Raw genomic sequence first — 21068 nt, 5'->3', positions numbered from 1 at the left:
CAGAGTCACAGAGATGGTATCTCTAACCTATAGTAGCACTAAACATAAATTGATCTTATAGCAACCTTTGTCCTAAGGCACTGGTATAGACATTTATATTTTATCAAAAATGTTTTGGATGTAAAGGTCATTAATAGGCAATTTAGATAAAATTGGATTTTGAGATTGAGGGGAAAAATCCTATTACTTTTGTTTCTTATATGAAGACTTGATATCTCATTCACAACTTAAATCATTATCTCACAAAGAATTACTAGACTGCCTAGTGGAATTACCAGTTAAAGAGATATAAGGAATATGTGTGTTACATTATTCTTAGCATTTCCTTTATGAGTTTTCACAGATGTCTTGAAAAGTACACTATGGACAGTCACTTTGCCAGACATGTAATTAATACTTTTCAAATCAAGAACCTATTGAAAGTTATATCATAACTGCACTATTTTGAGCTGTTCTAATGAGGTATATGCTATTATTTGTTGTAACTGATTTTATTTTTTTCCAAGAACACTCAAGTAAATTTTCTGGGTAAAAATCCTTGAATTTTCTTCAAGGACAGAGGATAAGGGAATAGTAACAATGTATTATAATGGCAAGAAGTATAAATGTGTGCTTTGCTTGTTGATTTTCCAGATTATGCATAGTGATTAACATATATAATAATTAATACATTAATACATAATGTTGTATAAGTAAATTTTATTATTATTACAATTGTATGTGAAATTTCATCAAAAATGAAATTATTATAAGTTAGTTGTAAGTTAAGAATAAAAGCTCCCATACCAATGTTGTTCAAATTATTTACATATTACCAAAATTTAAATGGGGAAAAGAATTAGTAAACCAAAAGGATGAAATTTTAAAGTGCTTGACAGACAACTAAATCAGGTTAATAAACTGTGTCCTCTTATCAAACAAGAAATGTTTCAAGACAATGTCTATATGATACCATTAATTCTTAAATCATCAGAAAATTAAATAAAATTACAATTCCATATGCAAACAAACTCAGTTTTTTATAATGTGGGATAATTGTCATAAGTTATATATACAGAAATTATGGAAGGTTTTAGTGTACTGACATCACTGAAAAATCTGAAAAAAATCTGATTTAAATATTTCGCTTTGATACCAAGTTAGAATATCATAGCTTGGGTCACGGAAAAACACTTAAAAAATAATTTTTTTCCAACTACTACATAGCGAACTATGATTGGGTAGAAAGTTAATTTTCTTCCATATTATGTAACTTATCAAAGATAATTTACTTTCATTCCCATCAATCATGCAGTTAGAAAGAAACATTTATATATACAACTGCTCCACTGGTAGGTTTCTATTTAAAAAATAATATCCTAAAATGCAACAAGCAGTTCAAAAATCTTGGGTCTGCTATAATTTTCAATACTGTCATCTTCATGAGTTAGATTCCCATCTCTTAAAAAAGTATAATATGTATCAATGTAGAAATTACCTGTCCTGATGAAATTTTGGTAATTGTTTTTATAGATCACTTTGTTAATGCCACTTAACAATGATTGTGCTATGTACTCAGTCCTGTCTGACTCTTTGTGACCCTGTGGACTATAGCTTCTCCATTTAATTAATCATTAAAAATGATTAATATATTTAATTAATGTATTTTGAAGCTTGCTTTTAAAAACAATTTTCAAATTAAAAAAATTAGAATCTGATCATTTCAAGTATTTCTCATAAAGTTCTATATGAAAATATATGCTTGGGACACAAAAAATTTGACTGGATTACCAACATTAAAACTGGGGCATCATTCACAAAGAATTCCCGTTGGAAGCTTAATGAATATTTTTTTTCTGTTGCTTTCTTAATTTTTTTAATCTGTTCTAAATACAGACACAAGCAGTTGCCCCCTGCCTGAAATCCTTTACCATTAGGAAATGAAGGGATGGCTTTTTATCCTGAAATTTACTGGTAGGAAAGTAAAAGACCATAATGTTGCAGATGAAATATGGATCAGATACCCTCATACGATTCAAGAAAAAGTTTGGAAAGTTGGCTCTGCTTGCTGTGGTATTAAATGAATGGGACATGTATATTTTCTTTTTAAAAATGTTTTTGATGACATTTGTTTAATTTGTGGACTTTCCAGGGGCTGAGTGGTAAAGAATCAGCTGCCAGTCCGTGGGATGTGGGAGACCTGGGTTCAATCCCTGGGTTGGGAAGATCTCCTGGAGAAGGAAATGGCAATCCACACCAGTATTCTTGCCTGGAAAACCCCATGGACAGGGGAGCTTGGTTGGCTACAGTCCATGAGGTCGTGAAGAGTCAGACATGACTCTTAGTGACTGAACACAACACAACAGAACATCGTTCACTTTTTAGGTTCAAGTCAATGACTTCAGTGAATTAAGTATTTTAAAGATTTTATCTAGATAGACAGAAATGAATTTTTTAAAATGTAGCCACCGTGTATTTTCTGATTTAAAGCTCACTATTTCCTTAATACTATCACAAAATATACAGATTAAACAATAATTTGACTCAATCTGGATACAAATGAGATCAATGTTTCCCAGGTCTTTTCTGTTTATTGTAAATAATTCATATTTATTTAATTATGTTTTTCCATAATACCTTTCGACTTGCAATTTTTTAATTGAAAAAAAAAATGGTTTGGTTGAATTTCCCAAAGTTTGGGTTTTCCTGAGTGCTGTGTCATTTATTGAACAGATTTCTTCATAGTTTATATCTCCTGAAAACTGACAGGTAAATCTTGAGGCTTGATTTTACTTCAGGTGAGAGACTTCATACATGGTAAGGTGTAATTTTTTTTTTCATACAGCATCAGCTAAGTGTTTGGGAAATTTGTTGTTGGCAATTAAGACTACATTGTCCTTATTTGCAGAGTGTTGTTATTCTGAGTGATGATGAGGTTTCTTCTTGATGAGAATCAATGTAAAACATCCTGTAGCAGAAAATTTGAGGACGATCCAAAGCATTTTCTCTCTGGGGTTGCTGTTTGGATTAGCTTTATTAGGTGATGGGATACCTCCATATTTCATTGGTGAGAAATAAGCAGAGTCCTTAATTCTAATGAGACCTACTGAATATTTAGCAGTGCTAAGCTACTTTCTATGTCATCTTCTACCTATATTTCTGGAGAAAAAGTTTGCTTTATCTTGTCCTGTAGTGAGTTTTTAGGAATTAAAGACAAAGTTTTGTCAACTTAGTAGAAAGAAGTACTGAGCATTTGTGCTTTAATTCTCCAAATATTAGATGTGGCTCAGTGGTAAAGAATCTGCCTGTCAATGCAGGAGATACAGGTTTGATCCCTGGGAAGGGACGATCCGCTGGAGAGGGTAATGGCAACCCACTCTAGCATTCTTGCCTGGGAAAACCCACGACAGAGGAACCTAGCAAGCTACAGTCCATGGGTTTGCAAAAGAGTCGGGCACAGCTCAGCGGCTAAACAACCACCATCTCTGGACCAGGCACCATTTTAGAAAATGAGAGTATAAATATTAGTGAAAACAGATACATTTTATCTTTTCATAGCACTATGATGATATGAGGAATATAGATAATACCAAATAATTCTCCTAGTTAATATACAATTACTAATTGAAAGTGCTCTGAAGGGAAAGAACATTTAACATCATTAAAACAAAGGAACTGCATTTCAAGTTGTAGCAAGAAATAATGAAGGCAGTCCAGAACCAGGCACATTTGGGAGGTGGCTGGTATCCATCGGTACTGTTCATGGATTTCTCCTGGCAAAAATACTGGAGTGAGTTGCCTTTTCCTCCTCGGGTGGAGGCAAAAGGAGAAGGGGGTGGCAGAGGATGAGATGGTTAAATTGAATCCATCACTGACTCAATGGACATGAGTTTGAGCAAGCTCTGGGAAACAGTGGAGGACAGAGGAGCCTGGTGTGCTGCAGTCCATGGGGTCACACAGTCAGACACAACTTGGTGAATGAATAACAAGTAACCACCAGGATAATTTGTGGAACATAAAAAAAATATTTCTCAGTTTCAATCCCAGATATTCATTAAGGAAGGAAACTCTATTCCTGAAAATGCTTTTGAAAATCTTTGCAATGTCATCCTCACACATTTTAAAATTAGACATTGAATACAAGAATTATCCCTGAAAGGGAGAGAGAGATGAGAGATATAATTTCTAACTCACAACTGCTTGTAAAACACGGGCCTTCTCATCCCTCTTGTTTGCCCATATGGCCCACATGGAACATATTGGGTAAGCAAAGAACTATAACTGGTCACAAAGAGTTCTGACTTCTGGATAGCTCCAAACATAGTTTTAACTGCTGTTTGCAATTCAAACTAAATAGTGCAGTGATTATATTAACTGCATCAACATTAGGCTAACTAAGTTGCTTTGTCTAGAAATAGAGAAACTTCTCATGGGCCACATGTAAAGCAATCATAAATAACCATGTGAAAAAAAATGAACGCAAGCTGAACAGATTTAGAAATACAATATCCCCTGCATCATGAAGTATTTCTCTACTTTGGCAGTTCTTTGTGTGAGAGAGTCATCAAAGACACTTTAATATACAAAAACCACAACTTTTTTTGTAATAAATGGGAAACAGAAGAATTGGAAAACAGAATATAGGAAATCATTTATGAAGAAAAAGACAGAAAACAAAAGAACAATTTTTTACTTACAAAATTTTGCAGCCTGATACCTGTCTTGCTCATATGAGCCATTTTTCAGAGATGATAAGTGGTGACAGATGTGGTTTTGTTATGGAAAGAATGTAATGCCAAGCAGCTGAGAAACTACACTTCTTAAAGAAATTAATCCTGTCTTCCGAATTGGACTCTTTTCATCTCCTCCTTCCTCCTTAAATTTCTAACTGGTGTTTTCAGTAAATGATAAGAATCTCGATGGTATCTAATGGTCTCAGTAATATTACATTCCCAACTCTTTCTGTTGGTGGTGTTCATAAACACCTTTGTAGTACAAGTGCCCGAGGTAGAATAGTTCATCTGAAAATATGGCCACTTATTTATGATATGTTATCATTTCCATATATACTCTCCATTCTAATACTATATATTTTCTTTCTTGTTATACTTTTTTCAAAGGAGAAATAGGTGAAGTGAAAGTCACTCAGTCATGTCCTACTCTTAGTGACCCCATGGACCATACAGTCCATGGAATTCTCCAGGCCAGAATATTGGAGTGGGTAGCCTTTCCCTTCTCCAGGGGATCTTCCCAACCCAGGGATCGAACCCAGGTCTCCCGCATCGCAGGCAGAGTTTCTACCAGTTGAGCCACAAGGGAAGCCCAGAAATAGGTTAGACAATCACAATATTAGTAACACTATTTTATGAGATAAAAACACCATTTTTATATGTTATATATTTAACCATGACATTTGAGATTCCTGTAGCATGAGGATAACATCTTTAAGTGGGGAGAGGCAGTTTTGCATTTCTACTAGCTAGAGCTTTTATATCAAAACCTTTTCTTTTGAAAATCCATAATAAACAACTGGACAATCAATGACAGAAGAGCAAATTAAAGGCCCTCTGTGTATATTAAGTCACTTCAGTCATGTCTGACTCTTTGTGACCCCATGGACCACAGCCCATCAGGCTCTTCTGTCCATGGGATTCTCCAGCTAAGGATCCTGGACTGGTTTCAGATGCCCTCCTCCAAGGGATCCTCCTGACTCACAGATTGAATCTGCCTCTCTTACACCTCCTGTGTTGACAAGTGGATGCTTTACCACTAGCATCACCTGGGAAGACCAAAGGCCCTCTGGGACCTTTTTACCTTCCTCAAAGACCCTCTTTGGAAGGTATATAGAGGGTGGAAATTTTATATACATAATACCTTTCCTATTGCTATATGTATTGAGTTGGCCACAAAGTTTGTTTGAGTTTTTCCATAAGATGTTAAGGAATTTTGTATTGGGATTTTGTCACTAGACCATGAGGACTCTCCCAGTGACACTGGGGATACCACTGGGCGATGATGGTGATGAAGTGGGGAGTAAGTGGGTGATTTATACTCGGGGCGCCTAGCGAGCTGCTCAAGGAGAGCTGACTCCAGTGGTACTCCCCTGGTCTGGAACAACTGTCTTCACATCCCAGTGGAACGGCTCCTCACCTCTGTGTGCTGTCGCCTGGCCCTGCATGTGTGGCCTTTCACCTGGGAGTTTCTATTTTCCTATCCATCATCTTCTTACATCACGGTTCAGCTCCTCCAGACATTCTAGATCAGTGCTGTCCAAGAGAAATGTTATTCATGACCCATACATAATTTATAATTTCCTAGTAACTATATTAACAAAAGTAAAAATGAATTAATTTTAATATCTCTAAACCAATATATTAACTATTATTTCACACACATCACTGTAAGAATCATTAATGTCTATCTTATGTACCTTTGTTTTATTTTAAACCAAATGTCCAGAATCTGGTATTTTACATGTACAGTGCATCTCAGTTTGAGCTAGCCACATTTTGGGTGTGCAGTAAGCACAAGTGCCCTTGCTGTTTTCAGTCACCACATTGTGTCCTACTCTTTGTGACCTTGTGACACAAAAGGCTACTCTGTCCTCAACTATCTCCTGGAGTTGGCTCAGATTCATGTCTTTTGAGTTGGTGATGCTATCTAACCATCTCATTCTCTGCTGCCCAATTCTCCTTTTACCTTCAATTCTTCCCATCATCAGGATCTTTTCCAATGAGTAGGCTTTTTGCAGCAGGTGGCCAAAGTGTTGGAGCTTCAGTTTCAGCATCAGTCCTTCCAATGAATATTTATGGTTGATTTCCTTTAGGATGGACTGGTTGGATCTACTGCATCCCAAGGGATTCTCAAGAGTCTTCTCCAGCCCTACAATTCAAAAGCATGACTTCTTCGGCAGTCAGTCTTCTTTATGGTTCAACTCTCACATCCATACATGACTACTGGAAAAAACCACAATTTTGACTACATGAACCTTGGTTAGGAAAGAGATGTCTCTGCTTTTTGATATGCTGTCTAGAGTTCTCACAGCTTTCCTTCCAAGGTGAATATGTCTTTTCATTTTGTCACTGCAGTCACCATCTGCAGTAATTTAGGAGCCTAAGAAAATAAAATATATCACTTTTTTTAGGGGAAAAAAATCTATTTTCCCCCTTCTACTTGCCATGAAGTGATGGGACCAGATTCCATGATTTTAGTTTTTTTGAATGTTGAGTTTCAGGCCAGCCTTTTCACTCTCCTATCTCACTCTCATGAAAAGGCTCTTTAACTTCTCTTTACTTTCCGTTTTTAGAGTGGTATCATCTGCATATCTGAGGTTGTTAATATTTCTCCTGGAAATCTTGATTCCAGCTTGTGATTCATCCAGCCCAGCATTTTGCATGATGTATTCTGTGTAGAAGTTAAATACGCAAGGTGAAAATATATAGCCTCGACATACTCCTTTCCCAATTTTGAACCAGTCTGTTGTTCCATGTCCAGTTCTAACTGTTGCTTCCTTACCCAAATGCAGGTTTCCCAGGAGATAGGTAAGGTGGTCTGGTATTCTCATCTCTTGAAGAATTTTCCACAGTTTGCCGTAATCCACACCATCAAAGGCTTTAGCGTAGTCAATGAAGCAGAAGTAGATGTTTTTCTGGAACTACACTGATTTCTCCATGATCCAATGAATGTTGGCAATTTGACCTCTGGTTCCTCTGATACTTAGAAACCCAGTTTGTTCATCTGAAAGTTCTTGGTTCATGTACTGCTAAAGTCTAACTTGAAGGATTTTGAGCATAACCTTGCTGGCATGTGAAATGAATGCAATTGTATGTTAATTTGACCATTTTGGGGCATTGCTTTCTTTGGGATTGGAATAAAAAATGAACTTTTCCAATCTTGTGACCACTGCTGAGTTTTCCAAAATGCTAACATATTGCATGTAACAATTTAACAACATCATCTTTTAGGATTTTTAAATACCGCAGCTGCAATTCACTCACCCCCACTAGCTGACGTTTCCTGAGGCTCACGACTTTACACTGCAGTGTGTCTGGCTTGAGGCGAGTGAGTACACCATCATGATTATCAAGGTCGTCAAGACCTTTTTTGAATAGTTATTCTGTGCATTCTTGCTACCTATTCTTAATCTCTTCTGCTTCTGCTGGGCCCTTACTGTTTCTCTCCTTTATCATGCCCATCCTTGCATGAAATGTTCCCTTGGTATCTCCAATTTTCTTGAAGAGATCTCTAGTCTTTCCCATTCTACTGTTTTCCTCTATTTCTTTGCATTATTCATTTAAGAAGGTCTTTTCTCTCCTTGCTTTTCTCTGGAACTCTGCATTCAGATGTATATATCTTACCCTTTCTCCCTTGCCTTTTGCTTCTCTTCTTTCCTCAGCTATTTGGGAAGTTTCCTCAGACATCCACTTTGCCTTCTTGCATTTCTTTTTCTTGGGGATGGTTCTGGTCACTGCCTCCTGTACAGTGTTATGGACCTCCACACATAGTTCCTCAGGTGCTCTTTCTTCCAGATCTAATCTCTTGAATCTATTTGTCACCTCCACTGTATAATCATAAGGGATTTGAGTTAGGTCATACCAAATGGCCTAGTGGTTTTCCCTACTTTTTTCTTTTTCAATTTAAGCCTGAATTTTGCAATAAAGAGCTCAACGATCTGAGCCACAGTCAACTCTAGGTCTTGTTTTGGCTGATTGTATGAAGCTCCTCCATCTTTGGCTGCAAAAAAGAACATAATCAACCTGATATAGGTATTGACCATCTGGTGATGCCATGTGTATAATCACATGGATGTTTGTTGTGACCAGCATGTTCTCATAACAGAACACTGTTACCCTTTGTCCCACTTCATTTTGTACTTCAAGGCCAAACTTGTCTGTTATTCTGGGTATCCCTTGACTTTCTCCTTTTGCATTGCAATCCCCATGACACACAAGCCATCTTCTTTGTTTTGGTGTTGCTTCCAGAAGGTGTTGTGGTTCTAAAATCAGCCACCTTTAGCTCTTTGTCACTGGTGGCTGGGGCACAGGCGTGGATTACTGGGATGTCGAATGGTTTGCCTTGGAAATGAACCGAGATCATCCTGTCTTTTTTGAGATTCCACCTAAGTACTGAATTTTGGACTGTTTTGTTAACTATGAGGGCTACTCCATTTCTTCTAAGGGATTCTTGCCCACAGTAGTAAATATCATGGTCATCTGAATTAATTTTGCCCATTGCCATCCATTTTAGTTCACTGATTCCTAAGATGTTGATGTTTAATCTTGCCATCTCCTGTTTGATCACTTCCAATTTACCTTGATTCGTGGACCTAACAGTCCAGGTTCCAATGTGATATTCTTCCTTATAGCTTCAGACTTTACTTTCATCACCACACATATCTACAACTGAGCATCATTTCTGCTATGTCCAAGTGACTTTGTTCTTTCTGGAGTTATTAGTAATTGCCCTGTGTTCTTCCCCAGTAGCATATTGGACACCTTTTGACCTGGGGGACTCATCCAGTGTCATATCTATTTGCCTTTTAATATTGGAGTGGGTTGCCATTTCCTTTTCCAGGAGATCACATTTTGTCAGAACTCTTCATTATGACTCTTCCATTTTGGATGACCCTTCAAGGCATGACTTGTAGCTTCACTGAATTATGCAAGCTCCTTTGCCCTGTCAAGGCTGTGATCTGTGAAGGGAAACATGTGCATAATGGCTGCCATATTGGAGAGCTCAGCTCCAATTATTCCTCCTTCATGTAGTCACAGGCCTACATCAAGCAATTAGGTTCTTTATAAAGGATACCCCTCAATTTTTACACACTGAGCAACATATTAATGAGACGACCAAGTCCGATCCTTAGGAAGCCAAATATCACCTTTTCTTTTAAAGTTTATCTGATCTGGACAAAATTGACACAAGTCTCTATAACCCAGTTCATAAGAAGAACATATGAAATTTCATTCTTAATCTCCTTGCATCCCACACCTAGACATCAGGCTTGTACATTCTTTCCTCTTCAAACTCTTAGATATCTACTTGTTGACCAAGCCCTTAAGATGCTCTTAATATAAACTAGGCAGATATAGGAAACAAACAAGAGTTCCAAACTCAAGACAAGTTGGGAATCATACAATCCATATATCATGTCCATAGGAAATTAGTATGTTCATAGTAAAAGCCAAAAGCAAGGTTATATTTGTTCAGATAGAGCTATATTCTAATTCTGCCTCTTTCATCTGTTTGCATGTACACTGAGTCACTTCAGTTGTGTCCAAATGTTTGTGACCCTATGGACTGTGGCCCTCCAGGCTCCTCTGTCCATGGGATTCTCCAGGCAAGGATACTAGAATGGGTTGCCATTCCTACTCTAGGGAATCTTCCCAACCCAGGGATCGAATCTGCATCTCTTATGTCTCCTGCATTGGCAGGTGGGTTCTTTACCACAGGTACCACCTGGGAAACCCTAGAATATTAGAGTGGGTTACAATTTCCCTTCTCCAGTGGATTTTCTTGACCCAGGTTTCAAACCCAGGTCTCCCACGTTGCAGGCAGATTCTTTACCGTTTGAGCTAATTAGGACCTAAAATTTTCACTATAGAAACACATTTTGCTGTAATATAGGAATAATAATATTAATAGTCCTTGATATTAAGAATTACAATTGCAACCATATCTTGAATACTTGCACTGGATCAGATTCTTTGCAAAGGATTTCACATTCATTATTTATTAAATAAAGGAAATATATCTCACCAAATGTGGTAATACATGTACTATTTCTATCTTATATTTGCTTATCAATATACTCACTATAATACATTAACTATTATGATTATAATGATTGCTTTATTATTTCTCATCTGTCTTCAATTTTCTTAATTGATGATAACATCCCACTTTTCATCATAGACAGAAAATCTGCAGTGACAAAACAGTGTGTATTATATGAATCCCCAGGGTACAGTTTATTTATTTCCTATCAACTTCTGATGCTCAGCTGCTCAATAGATAATGAATAAATTAATGAATTAATTAGTGAGCCAAAAAAGGGAGAATTTCTGAATTCAATAGCCACCGTATAGCAAAGCAAGATTATATTAATTGCATTCTCTATTTCATTTAGAGAGCTGTATTTTACACAGCAGCCTCCAAAATTTCTCAAAGCAAACCAAGAGATGTATGTTGCACTGTCAGTGGAACAAAGCAAGTGTTTATTTAAATGGAGGAGTCAGATTCTTTGACAATGAGACTGATTTGATTCCTCTTATTGCTCTTCTCCTTCCCCTTCCCACTAGGTCACAGATGTGCCACCTGGTTTGTTAAATAGCCGTACACACACAGTGGTGAATTCTCTGGATGCAGAACAGATTCATATAAAAGAGACTCTGCTCTTTCTGAGCTTTTAGATTGGGGAATTTATTGAATTTGCTCCCTTCTTTTTTTCAAAATCTTACAAAATATGAAAGTTTTTGCTTATATCATAAACGTGTAAGTTATAAACAAACCATGCCAAACCATTTGTGAGCAAATGCTGAGGTAATGCCCCTTTGTGTACAAATTCCTAGTTTAAAAATGTTCATTTTGTAAAAGTTAATTGGCAATTACATTGGCATTTTTCAGAAAATTAGATACTCATACATAAAAAAATGAGACACCTATTTTACACTACTCGGAATTAAATCAAAATAGATTAAAGACTTAAATATAAGAGTAGACACTATAAAGCTCCTAGAAGAAAATAGTAAAAGAAAGTTGCTTGACAGGGCTCTTGGCAATGATGATTTGGATGTGACATGTAAAGCACAAGTAACAAGAGCTAAAATAAACCTGTAGGACCATAACTAAACAGCTTCTGCACAGCAAAAGAAACAATTAACAAGATGAATTGACAGCCTGTGGAAAGGGAAATGGCATTTGCAAACTATGTATCTGACCACGGGCTAATACCCAAAATATACAAAGAACTCAGAACTCAATAGCAAAAAATTTCCAAATAATCCAATGAAAGACTGAGCAGAGGATCTGAATAGACATTTTTCCAAAGAAGATACGCGAAAGGCCACAGGTGCATGAGAAGATGTTAGGTATCACCAAGCATCCGGGAGCGGAATGAAAAGCACACGTGACTGTCTCACGCCTGCTAAACTGGCGGCCAGCAGGAAGGAAAGGGATAACAAGTGCACTGCTCCTGCGGCTGCAAGTTGGTACCGCCACTGTGGGAACCAGTATGGGCCCCTCAAACAGTTAAACAGGGAACTGCTATACAAGTCATCAACTTCAGTCCTTAAGACACATCCAAATGAAGCAGAAACCCCATGTGGAGAGATATCTGCGCCCCTATGTTCACTGCAGCATTACTTACAATAGCCAGGCGTAGAAACAACGTGTCCAAGTAAAGATACACGGATAAAGAAGTTGGGACATACATACAACAATGGAATATTTTTCAGTGATGAAAAAGAAGGAAACCTGCCATCTGTGACAACATGGGTGGAACTTCAGACTGTTATGCTAAGCAAAATAAATTAGGCAAAGAAGCACAAATTTTGAATGATTGCTCTTACACGTGGCATGCAAAAACAAAACAAAAAGCCCCACCAAACTCAAAAAAGATCAGCATTTGTAGTTATAAGAGGTGGTAGGTGGCAGGAGGAGAGAACGGTTGAAAGTGGTTGAAATGGCTGAAAAAGTACAACCTTCAGTTATAAGATAGGTAAATGGTGCAGGATCAGCAGGTAAAGAATCCACCGGCAATGCAGTTTCAATCCCTGGTCTGGGAAGATCCCCTGGAGCAGCAAATGGCAACCCACTCTAGCCTTCTTGCCTGAGAAATCCCATGGACAAAGGACCCTGGTGGGATAGAGCCTGTAGGATTGCAGAGTCAGATAAGACTGAGCGACCATGCACATGCAAGTCCTAGGTATGCAGCGCACATATACAGTTAACACTGCTGTGTGACATATTTGAAAGTTATTAAGAGAGTAAAGCCCAACAGTGATCATCATAAGAAAAAAATATTTTTTCCTTTTTTGTATCTATATGAGATTATGGAGGTTACGCAGTTGTAATCATTTTACAATACACTTAAAGTAAAATCAGTAAGCTGTGTACTTTAAACTTATATAGTTGTTTAGTTGCTAGTTGTGTCCAGCTCTTTTGCAACCCCTGGATCGTAACCCACCATGTTCCTCTGTCTTAGAGGATTTCCCAGGCAAGGACACTGGAGTGGGTTGTCATTTCCTTCTCCAGGGTATCTTCTCAACCCAGGCATCAAACTCTTGTCTCCTGCATTGCAGATGGCCTCTTTACCAACTTGTAGAGTGCTATATACCAATTTTATTGCAATAAAATTAGAAAAAATTAAGAGAAAAATAATCAGCATTTTGTATTAAATACTATTTTGAGTGACAATCCATTTTCTTTACTTTGCTTGCCCTATTAAACTTTACATAAATGGAAATATTTTTATGTAGTTTCATTTCTTATTTACATGAAGAGCAAATAATTGCTACTTTATATGTTATTGTATCCCTGGAGTAGAAAATGGCAATCTGCTGCAGCATTTTTCCCTGATAAATTCCATGGACAGAAGTCTGGTGGGCTACAGCCCATAGGGTATCAAAGAGTCAGACACAACTGACAGACTGAGCACATACATGATTCTATTCAGAGTTACATATCATTATTTTGCATCTAGTCTGTTTACTTAAAGAACTTCTACATTAAAAGAACAAAAAACTACAACACTAAAGGATGAAATTTTCATTGAAATGGCTCAGGAATTCCTGGTCTAAAAATTTTCAGAATGTCTCCAATGCCAGTATTAGAATGTAGACTTATGACAAATAAAAGAGCTATAATTCTTTACACCTGGGAGAGATTTAAGATGAAGTGTTTACTTAAAGAAAGAAATAAGATTCAATGTTTTTCCTCAGAGGAAAATTGATACAAAACTGTATCTCTCTCCTTCCTCCTTCCTTCCTTCTTTCATTCCTTCTCCCCTCCCTTTCTTCTCTTTTTCTTTCCTTTCTTTCTTAGCAGAGGAATAAAGCTTCAAATATTGATATCATTGGAGTCCAAGAAATGAGATCCATACTTCGAGCCCTACAGGATGAAAGATTATTGCCTGAGGAGACAAAGAGTTTGACTCAGTAGGTTCTATAACTACTTCAATAGAGTAAAAGGTATGCATGGTCCTGCTATTAAGCTTTCTGGGAAGTTCATACTCTCTGATCATCACATCGTTGACAAGGTATCACAAATATGGGAACAAGAGCACAGGTCCACAGGCACACTGCTCTGTCCTTACATGCATAAGGATTCAGCAAACACAATCTGGATTATGCACAATACTTAATGGAAATAGCCAAAAAAGATCTTGCAGTAAACTGACAGGAATCTTAGCCTGAACATGCTTGAAAGACAAAGACACCATTAAAAAAAAAAAATGACAATTGCAGGGAATCAAAAACAAAAGCAAATGAAAACCAAAAAAGCAAAATCTCTGCTTTATTATACTTTGTACATTCCCAAAGTTATCTACAAAGTAGAAGAATCTTGCTGAATAAATGAAGGCTATATCATCAATAGCAAGATCATTATTTTCTCATTTAAAAGATCTATAAAGGATGCAGTGCTGCCCTTGCTGTAGTAATTTGCAAGCATTAATACGTGAAGGTAAGCACTTGGGCTACTCATCTGGCCCAAAGTTAAAACAGCATATGAAAGCTAGCTTCTATTTCTTTGAGTCTATTTTTCTCCTAGATTATAAAGCAGATCAAATTATGATTTGTACTGAAAGGAACATTATTATATTGTGTATAATACTGTACAACATCTAAATATCAAATCATATTTAACATTTGTGACACCTAGTCTATCCATCTAAATAAATAAGGGTCATGTTACTAGTAGTTCATCTCATTGGTTTCACTCCATATTCATTATGAACCAAGTTTGGCATATGCATATATTAAGTGAGATTCTTTACATATTTAGCACAACAAATACACAGCAAAGTACCCAGAAGTAAGAGATCTGTGTCTAACTGCTGACGAGAAATTTTGACTTTCTGGGCCTTGTTGCTGTTGGTCAGTGGCTAAGTCGTCTCCGACATTTTGTGACCCCGTAGACCACAGCATGTCAGGCCTTCCTGTCCTTTGCCATCTCCCGGAGCTTGTTGAAACTCATGTCCATTCTGGCATTCCCTTCTTCTCCTGCCTTCAATCTTTCCCAGCATCAGGGTCTTTTCTAATGAGTCGGCAGCATCAGTCCTTCTAATGAATATTCAGGATTGAGTTCTTTTAGGATGGACTGGTTGGATCTCCTTGCAGTCCAAGGAACTCTCAAGAGTCTTCTGCAAGACCACAGTTCAAAAGCATCAATTCTTCATTGTTCAGCCTTCTTTATGGTCCAATTCTCACATCCATACATGACTATTGGGAAAACAATAGCTTTGACTAGACGGACCTTTGTTGGCAAAGTAATGTCGCTGCTTTTTAATATACTGTCTAGGTTTGTCATGGCTTTTCATCCAAGGAGCAAGCATCTTTTAATTTTGTAGCTGGAGTCATCATCTGCAGTGATTTTAGAGCACAAGAAAATAAAATCTGTCACTCTTTTCATTGTTTCCCCATCTATTTGCTATGAAATAATGGGACCTAATGCCATGATCTTAGTTTTCTGAATGTTTAGTTTTAAGCCAACTTTTTCACTCTCTTCTTTCACTTTCATTAAGAGGCTCTTTAGTTCTTCTTTGCTTTCTGCCATAAGGGTGGTATCATCTGCATCTGAGGTTATTGATTATTTCTCCAGGCAATTTTGAATCCAGCTTGTGCTTCATCTAGTTTGTCATTCCGCATGATGTACTCTGCATATAAGTTAAATAAGCAGGGTGACAATGTACAGCTTTCAGGTACTCCTTTCCCAATTTGGAACCAGTGTGTTGTTTCACATCTGGTTCTAACTGTTGCTACTCAACCTGCAAATAGTTTTCTCAGGAGGCAGGTAAGGTGGTCTGGTATTCCCATCTCTTGAAGAATTTTCCCCAGTTTTTGTGATCCACACAGTAAAAGGCTTTATCATAGTCACTGAAACAGAAGTAGATGTTTTTCTGGAAGTCTCTTGCTTTTTCTATGATCCAATGTACGTTGGCAATTTGATCTCTGGTTCCTCTGCCTTTTTCTAAATCCAGCTGGAACATCTGGAATTTCTTGGTTCAAGTACTTGGAGAATTTTGAGCGTTACTTTGCTAGTAATACTTTGCATGTGAAATGAGTGCAATAGTGCGGTAGTTTGAACATTCTTTGGAATTGCCCTTCTTTGGAATTGGAATGAAATTTGAACTTAAAAAAAAAAAAAACAAAACCAAAACTTGATCTTTTCCCATCATGTGGCCACTGCTGAGTTTTCCAAATTTGCTGGCATATTGAATGCAACACTTTAACAGTTTTAAGATTTGAAATAGCTCAGCTACAATTCCATCACTTCCACTAGTTTAGCTTGTAGTGATGCTTTCTAAGGCCCATTTGACTTCATACTCCAAGATGTCTGTCTCTATATGAGTGATCACACCATTGTGGTTATCTGGGTCATTAACATCTCTTTTTTTTTTTTTAGTTCTGTGTATTCTTCCCACCTCTTCTTAATATCTTCTGCTTCTATCAGGTCCATACAGTTTCTGTCCTTTATTGAGCCCATCTTAGCATGAAATGTTCCCTTGGTATCTCTAATTTTCTTGAAGAGATCACCAGTCTTTCCCATTCTATTGTTTTCCTCTGTTTCTTTGCACTGATCACTGAGGAAGGCTTTCTTATCTTTCCTTGCTATTCTTTGGAACTCTGCATCCAGAAGAGTATATTCTCCCTTTTGTCCTTTGTCTTTCGCTTCTCTTTTTTTCTCAGCTATTTTGTTATGCCTCCTTAGACAATCATTTTGCCTTTCTTTTTCTTGGGGAGGGTTTTAATCACCATCTCCTGTACAATGTCATGTGCCTCCATAGTTAGTCAGGCTCTGTATCAGACCTAATCCCTTGAATCTATGTGTCACCTCCATTGTATTTCATAAGGGATTTGATTTAGGTCTTACCTGAATGCTCTGGGAGCTGGTGATGGATAGGGAAGCCTGGAGTGCTGCAGTCCATGGGGTCACAGAGTCGGACACGACTTGAGTGACTGAACTGGACTGAACTGAATGCTTTAGTGTTCTTCCCTACTTTCTTCAATTTAGCCTGAATTTTTGCAATAAGTTCATGATCTGAGCCATAGTCAGTTCCTGGTCTTGTTTTTGCTGACTGTATAGAGTTTCTCCATCTTTTACTGCAAAGAATGTCCTTAATGTCCTTATTTGTAATATCACTTATTTGAAACAAAAAATAGGTTAGAACTAGATGTTCACAGTGTTATAATTTTTTTCTGGACAGGGCACAGAGACACGTGCTTAAGAATCTATCTATATTATTCCTTTCTTTTCAATATAAAAGAGCTTATTAATTGATTTACTTATTTTCTTGATACTTAAAGATGTATTATTAAAGAAAAATAAAGTCAGTTTTTAATTATTTTTTTTCTCCAGCTTTTGCTTCGAGGAGCTTGTTTTATACATAAGAAGGTATGAAGTATTTCTCTGAAACTGCATGAAGAATAAGAATATATCAAAACTATAAACCAGTTTTGTACCAGGTTTCAACAATAAAGAAATGCCTTTGGTATGTTATATTACATTTTGGACTATACACAGTATTATTGACTGATCTAGTTACCTTGAATTCCAGTTTATCCCCTTTTAATTCTGAGCAATTATCTGTCTAGATGAAGTAAAGAAATAAATCATCTGCATTTTATATGAGGTGTGGACATTTACTGATTTAATGTTCTCTTAAATTCTTTCAGGGAAACAGTTTTTAAATTATAATAATAAGTGGACAGAAATTAATGGACCTAACAAGAGCAACATGTTGGCGTATAATTCATTGTCGAAATTTGTGGTGAATTTTATTTTCACCCTTTTTAGCAAGAGAAACTTATGGCTCAGAGGCTATGTAGCTATCGCTTGTAACTTGCACTGCTCCTTTCCCATGAGCAGTTTGAGGATACCGCACTACTGTGTGTAGTCGTGTCCGACTCTGTGACCCCATTGACTGTAGCCCGCCAGCCTCCTCTGTCCATGGGATTCTCCAGGCAAGAATACTGGAGTGGGTTGCCATTTCCTTCTCCAGGGGATCTTCCTGACCCAGGGATCGAACCCAGGTCTCCTGCATTGGAGGCAGATTCTTTACCAACTGAGCTATGAGGACAGCCCCACTGCACTATTAGTGAAGTGAAAGTCCCTAAGTCGTGTCCGACTCCTGGCGACTCCATGGACTATACAGTTCATGGAATTCTTGAGGCCAGAATACTGGAGTAGGTTGCTGTTCCCTTCTGCATGGGATCTTCCCAACCCAGGGATCGAACCCAGGTCTCCCACATTTCAGGCGGATTCTTAAGCAGCTGAGCCACCACTGAGAAACATAATTATTCATTTTAGACACTGACCTGTATTACATTTTCTGTTTCCACAAGACTAAAAGTCCTTCAAAACAAAATCTTTGAAAAAAATATTTTACTCTAAATAATTTAGGAAGAAATAGATAACTATTATGAATATAATAAATGACTAACATTCAGACACTTCTGTATTAACATTTAATACGAAAATGTGTTGTTATGTAACAAGCAGTATAAACTTTACTAAACATTGTATATAAAAACATGATGCATAAATCACTCAGGTTACCTTTCTTATAATCTCTAAGAAAGCTGTGAGTACGTATTAAGTGTGTCTTTCTACAAATACATAATCAGCCGTCTTTCACCCCTTAGTTCCTTCCATGTTCTTTACCTTGCTGCTCTACCAGTTTTACCCAATCCTTTATCTATTATCTGTCCTCTTCATTTTTTGGCTTGTTCTCATCTTTAAAACAACTGAGGTACAGCTTCTTTTTTTAAATATGCAAATGAATTTTATTTTAAAATTGCTACAGTTTACGAGGTTTGATTGGCGGCTCAGTGGTAAAGAGCCACCTGCCAGTGCAGGAGGCCTGAGTTCAGCCCCAGAGTCAGAAAGACTCCCTGGAGAGGGAAATGGCAACCCGCTTCAGTATTCTCGCCTGGGAAGTCTCATGGACAGAGGACCCCCCGCGGGCTACAGTCCATGGGGTTGCAAAAGAGTCCGACATGACTTACCTACTAAACAACAGACAACACAGATACAGGCAAGGTAAGTATAAAATTAGAATATACCACTTTTCCCATATCAGTTTCATATTTAAGCATCTTTAATAAAATCAGGGGTTTTCTAACATGAATAGCAATAACAATTTTGTTGTCAATAGAGATTAGGTTAAGGGAGCAATTGATAGATCATAACAAGTTCACTCAAGAAAAAAGAAAAAGAGAAGCGAGCTGATTTTGCCTTAATAGGAAATATAGAAACGGTGAAAAGAGTTCAAGTGTCAAAATTTTACCTTCGGGTGAATTCTTGCCTTATTTGAAATCATAGTGAAGGGCTGCCTCCTTTTAGACACCTGTGTTTAACCATACCGTTTTCTGATACAAACTATTTTTCTTCTGTTAGAAGTGTCTATGTTACACTGTTAAATCTGAAATCTGAGGTCAAAGAAGACAGTATCACTTCATGATTCAGATACACTACAAGAGGCATTCTCCCATACCCCTCTGATGCCTGAAGTGCTCTTGTGAGTTTCCAGAGCTTAGCCCTCCAAAGAACTAAGATATGGAAGGCTAAAGGGAACCTAACTCATGGGTTGAAGCAACTTTTAGATTCTCACTATTGTGGAAAATGAACCCCCCATCTTGAAATTTTACTTCAGATTGATTAGGCATATAAATGATGCTTGAAAAAACTGTTCCACTTCAAAATCATAGGCTTTTTGTACACTGTTCTCAGTTTGATTTTTGAAAAACCTCTCTTCCCTGTCAATTGTGCCACCCCCAATGGTCTTTTGGCATTATCTGTTGGGTTATCGTATGATCTCAGTATACCCGAAATGCAAGCAGCTGAAAAACTTACTTTATATTAAATACATACACTAGTTTTTATATGGCGAAACAAAAATCTTAACAGAAGTGTGGAAATCGATCCAAAGAAAGTACGAAAGTGACTTAACTTGGCAGGTTTAGACTTAGTGAGCTAAACGGACTATTCAGTTGGATAGTGAAGTTCAGGAAATACAGTTATTGTTGTATTATAATTGGTGCTTCTTAGGATTTAGCCCTTGAGGTTGTTTTGGTACAAACCTTTTACAAAACATCTATGGAAAAATCTCTCCTTACCCTTCCGGTGTGTAGGTCATGATATTTAGTCATTTCCTATTGATGTCTACCAAATATTATTTTGCTAATTTTAAGAATTTAAAGTCTCATATATCCAATGGCACACTCATTTAAAGCCCCAGCACCTCTCACGAGGATTGTTTGCATTCTTGATTAATCCCTGGAGCATACAGGATAACTCATTCTAACTAGCTGTATAAGGAAGTGGAAAATCTACAGCAAGACAGAAGCCCTGTGGTTTTTCTGAGAAAAGTACCTACCCCTTCAGTCTCACTTTTTTTTTTTTTCTATTATGTGTACTACTAGTCACTAAAAATCAAGTGATGTTTTTCTATTATTCGATTTGGTAAAACAGCTTTACTGCCTTCAGTTTATAAGAGCCTAAATTCTTAAACTAACATGTTTCATAAATCATCAGACAATAAGAATGCTAGTGGCTCTATACAAGATATATTTGGGAGGGCCTTTTTAAAATATTCAAACAAATTAGCATTTGAAACTTTATATTATTTAATTTGTAATTTGAACTTATAGGTCATACAATTTTAATGTGATCATAGTTAACATAGGTAGTGAGACAGTTGACACTCTGCAATAGAAAATCTGTGGTGACTGAGGGTTTTCTGTTCAATGTTAGGCAGTGCTGGAGAAGCAATTATTTTATTCTGAAAGCAATCATATAACCTCATGACTACACCCATATGAATACCTTTAGAGTTTACTCAGATGAGTACACAGCAAGATGACAAAGAA

The sequence above is a fragment of the Odocoileus virginianus genome, chromosome 3 (genome assembly GCF_023699985.2).
Source record: "Odocoileus virginianus isolate 20LAN1187 ecotype Illinois chromosome 3, Ovbor_1.2, whole genome shotgun sequence".
Taxonomy (NCBI): Eukaryota; Metazoa; Chordata; class Mammalia; order Artiodactyla; family Cervidae; genus Odocoileus; species Odocoileus virginianus.
This window is presented reverse-complemented; position numbering follows the sequence as displayed.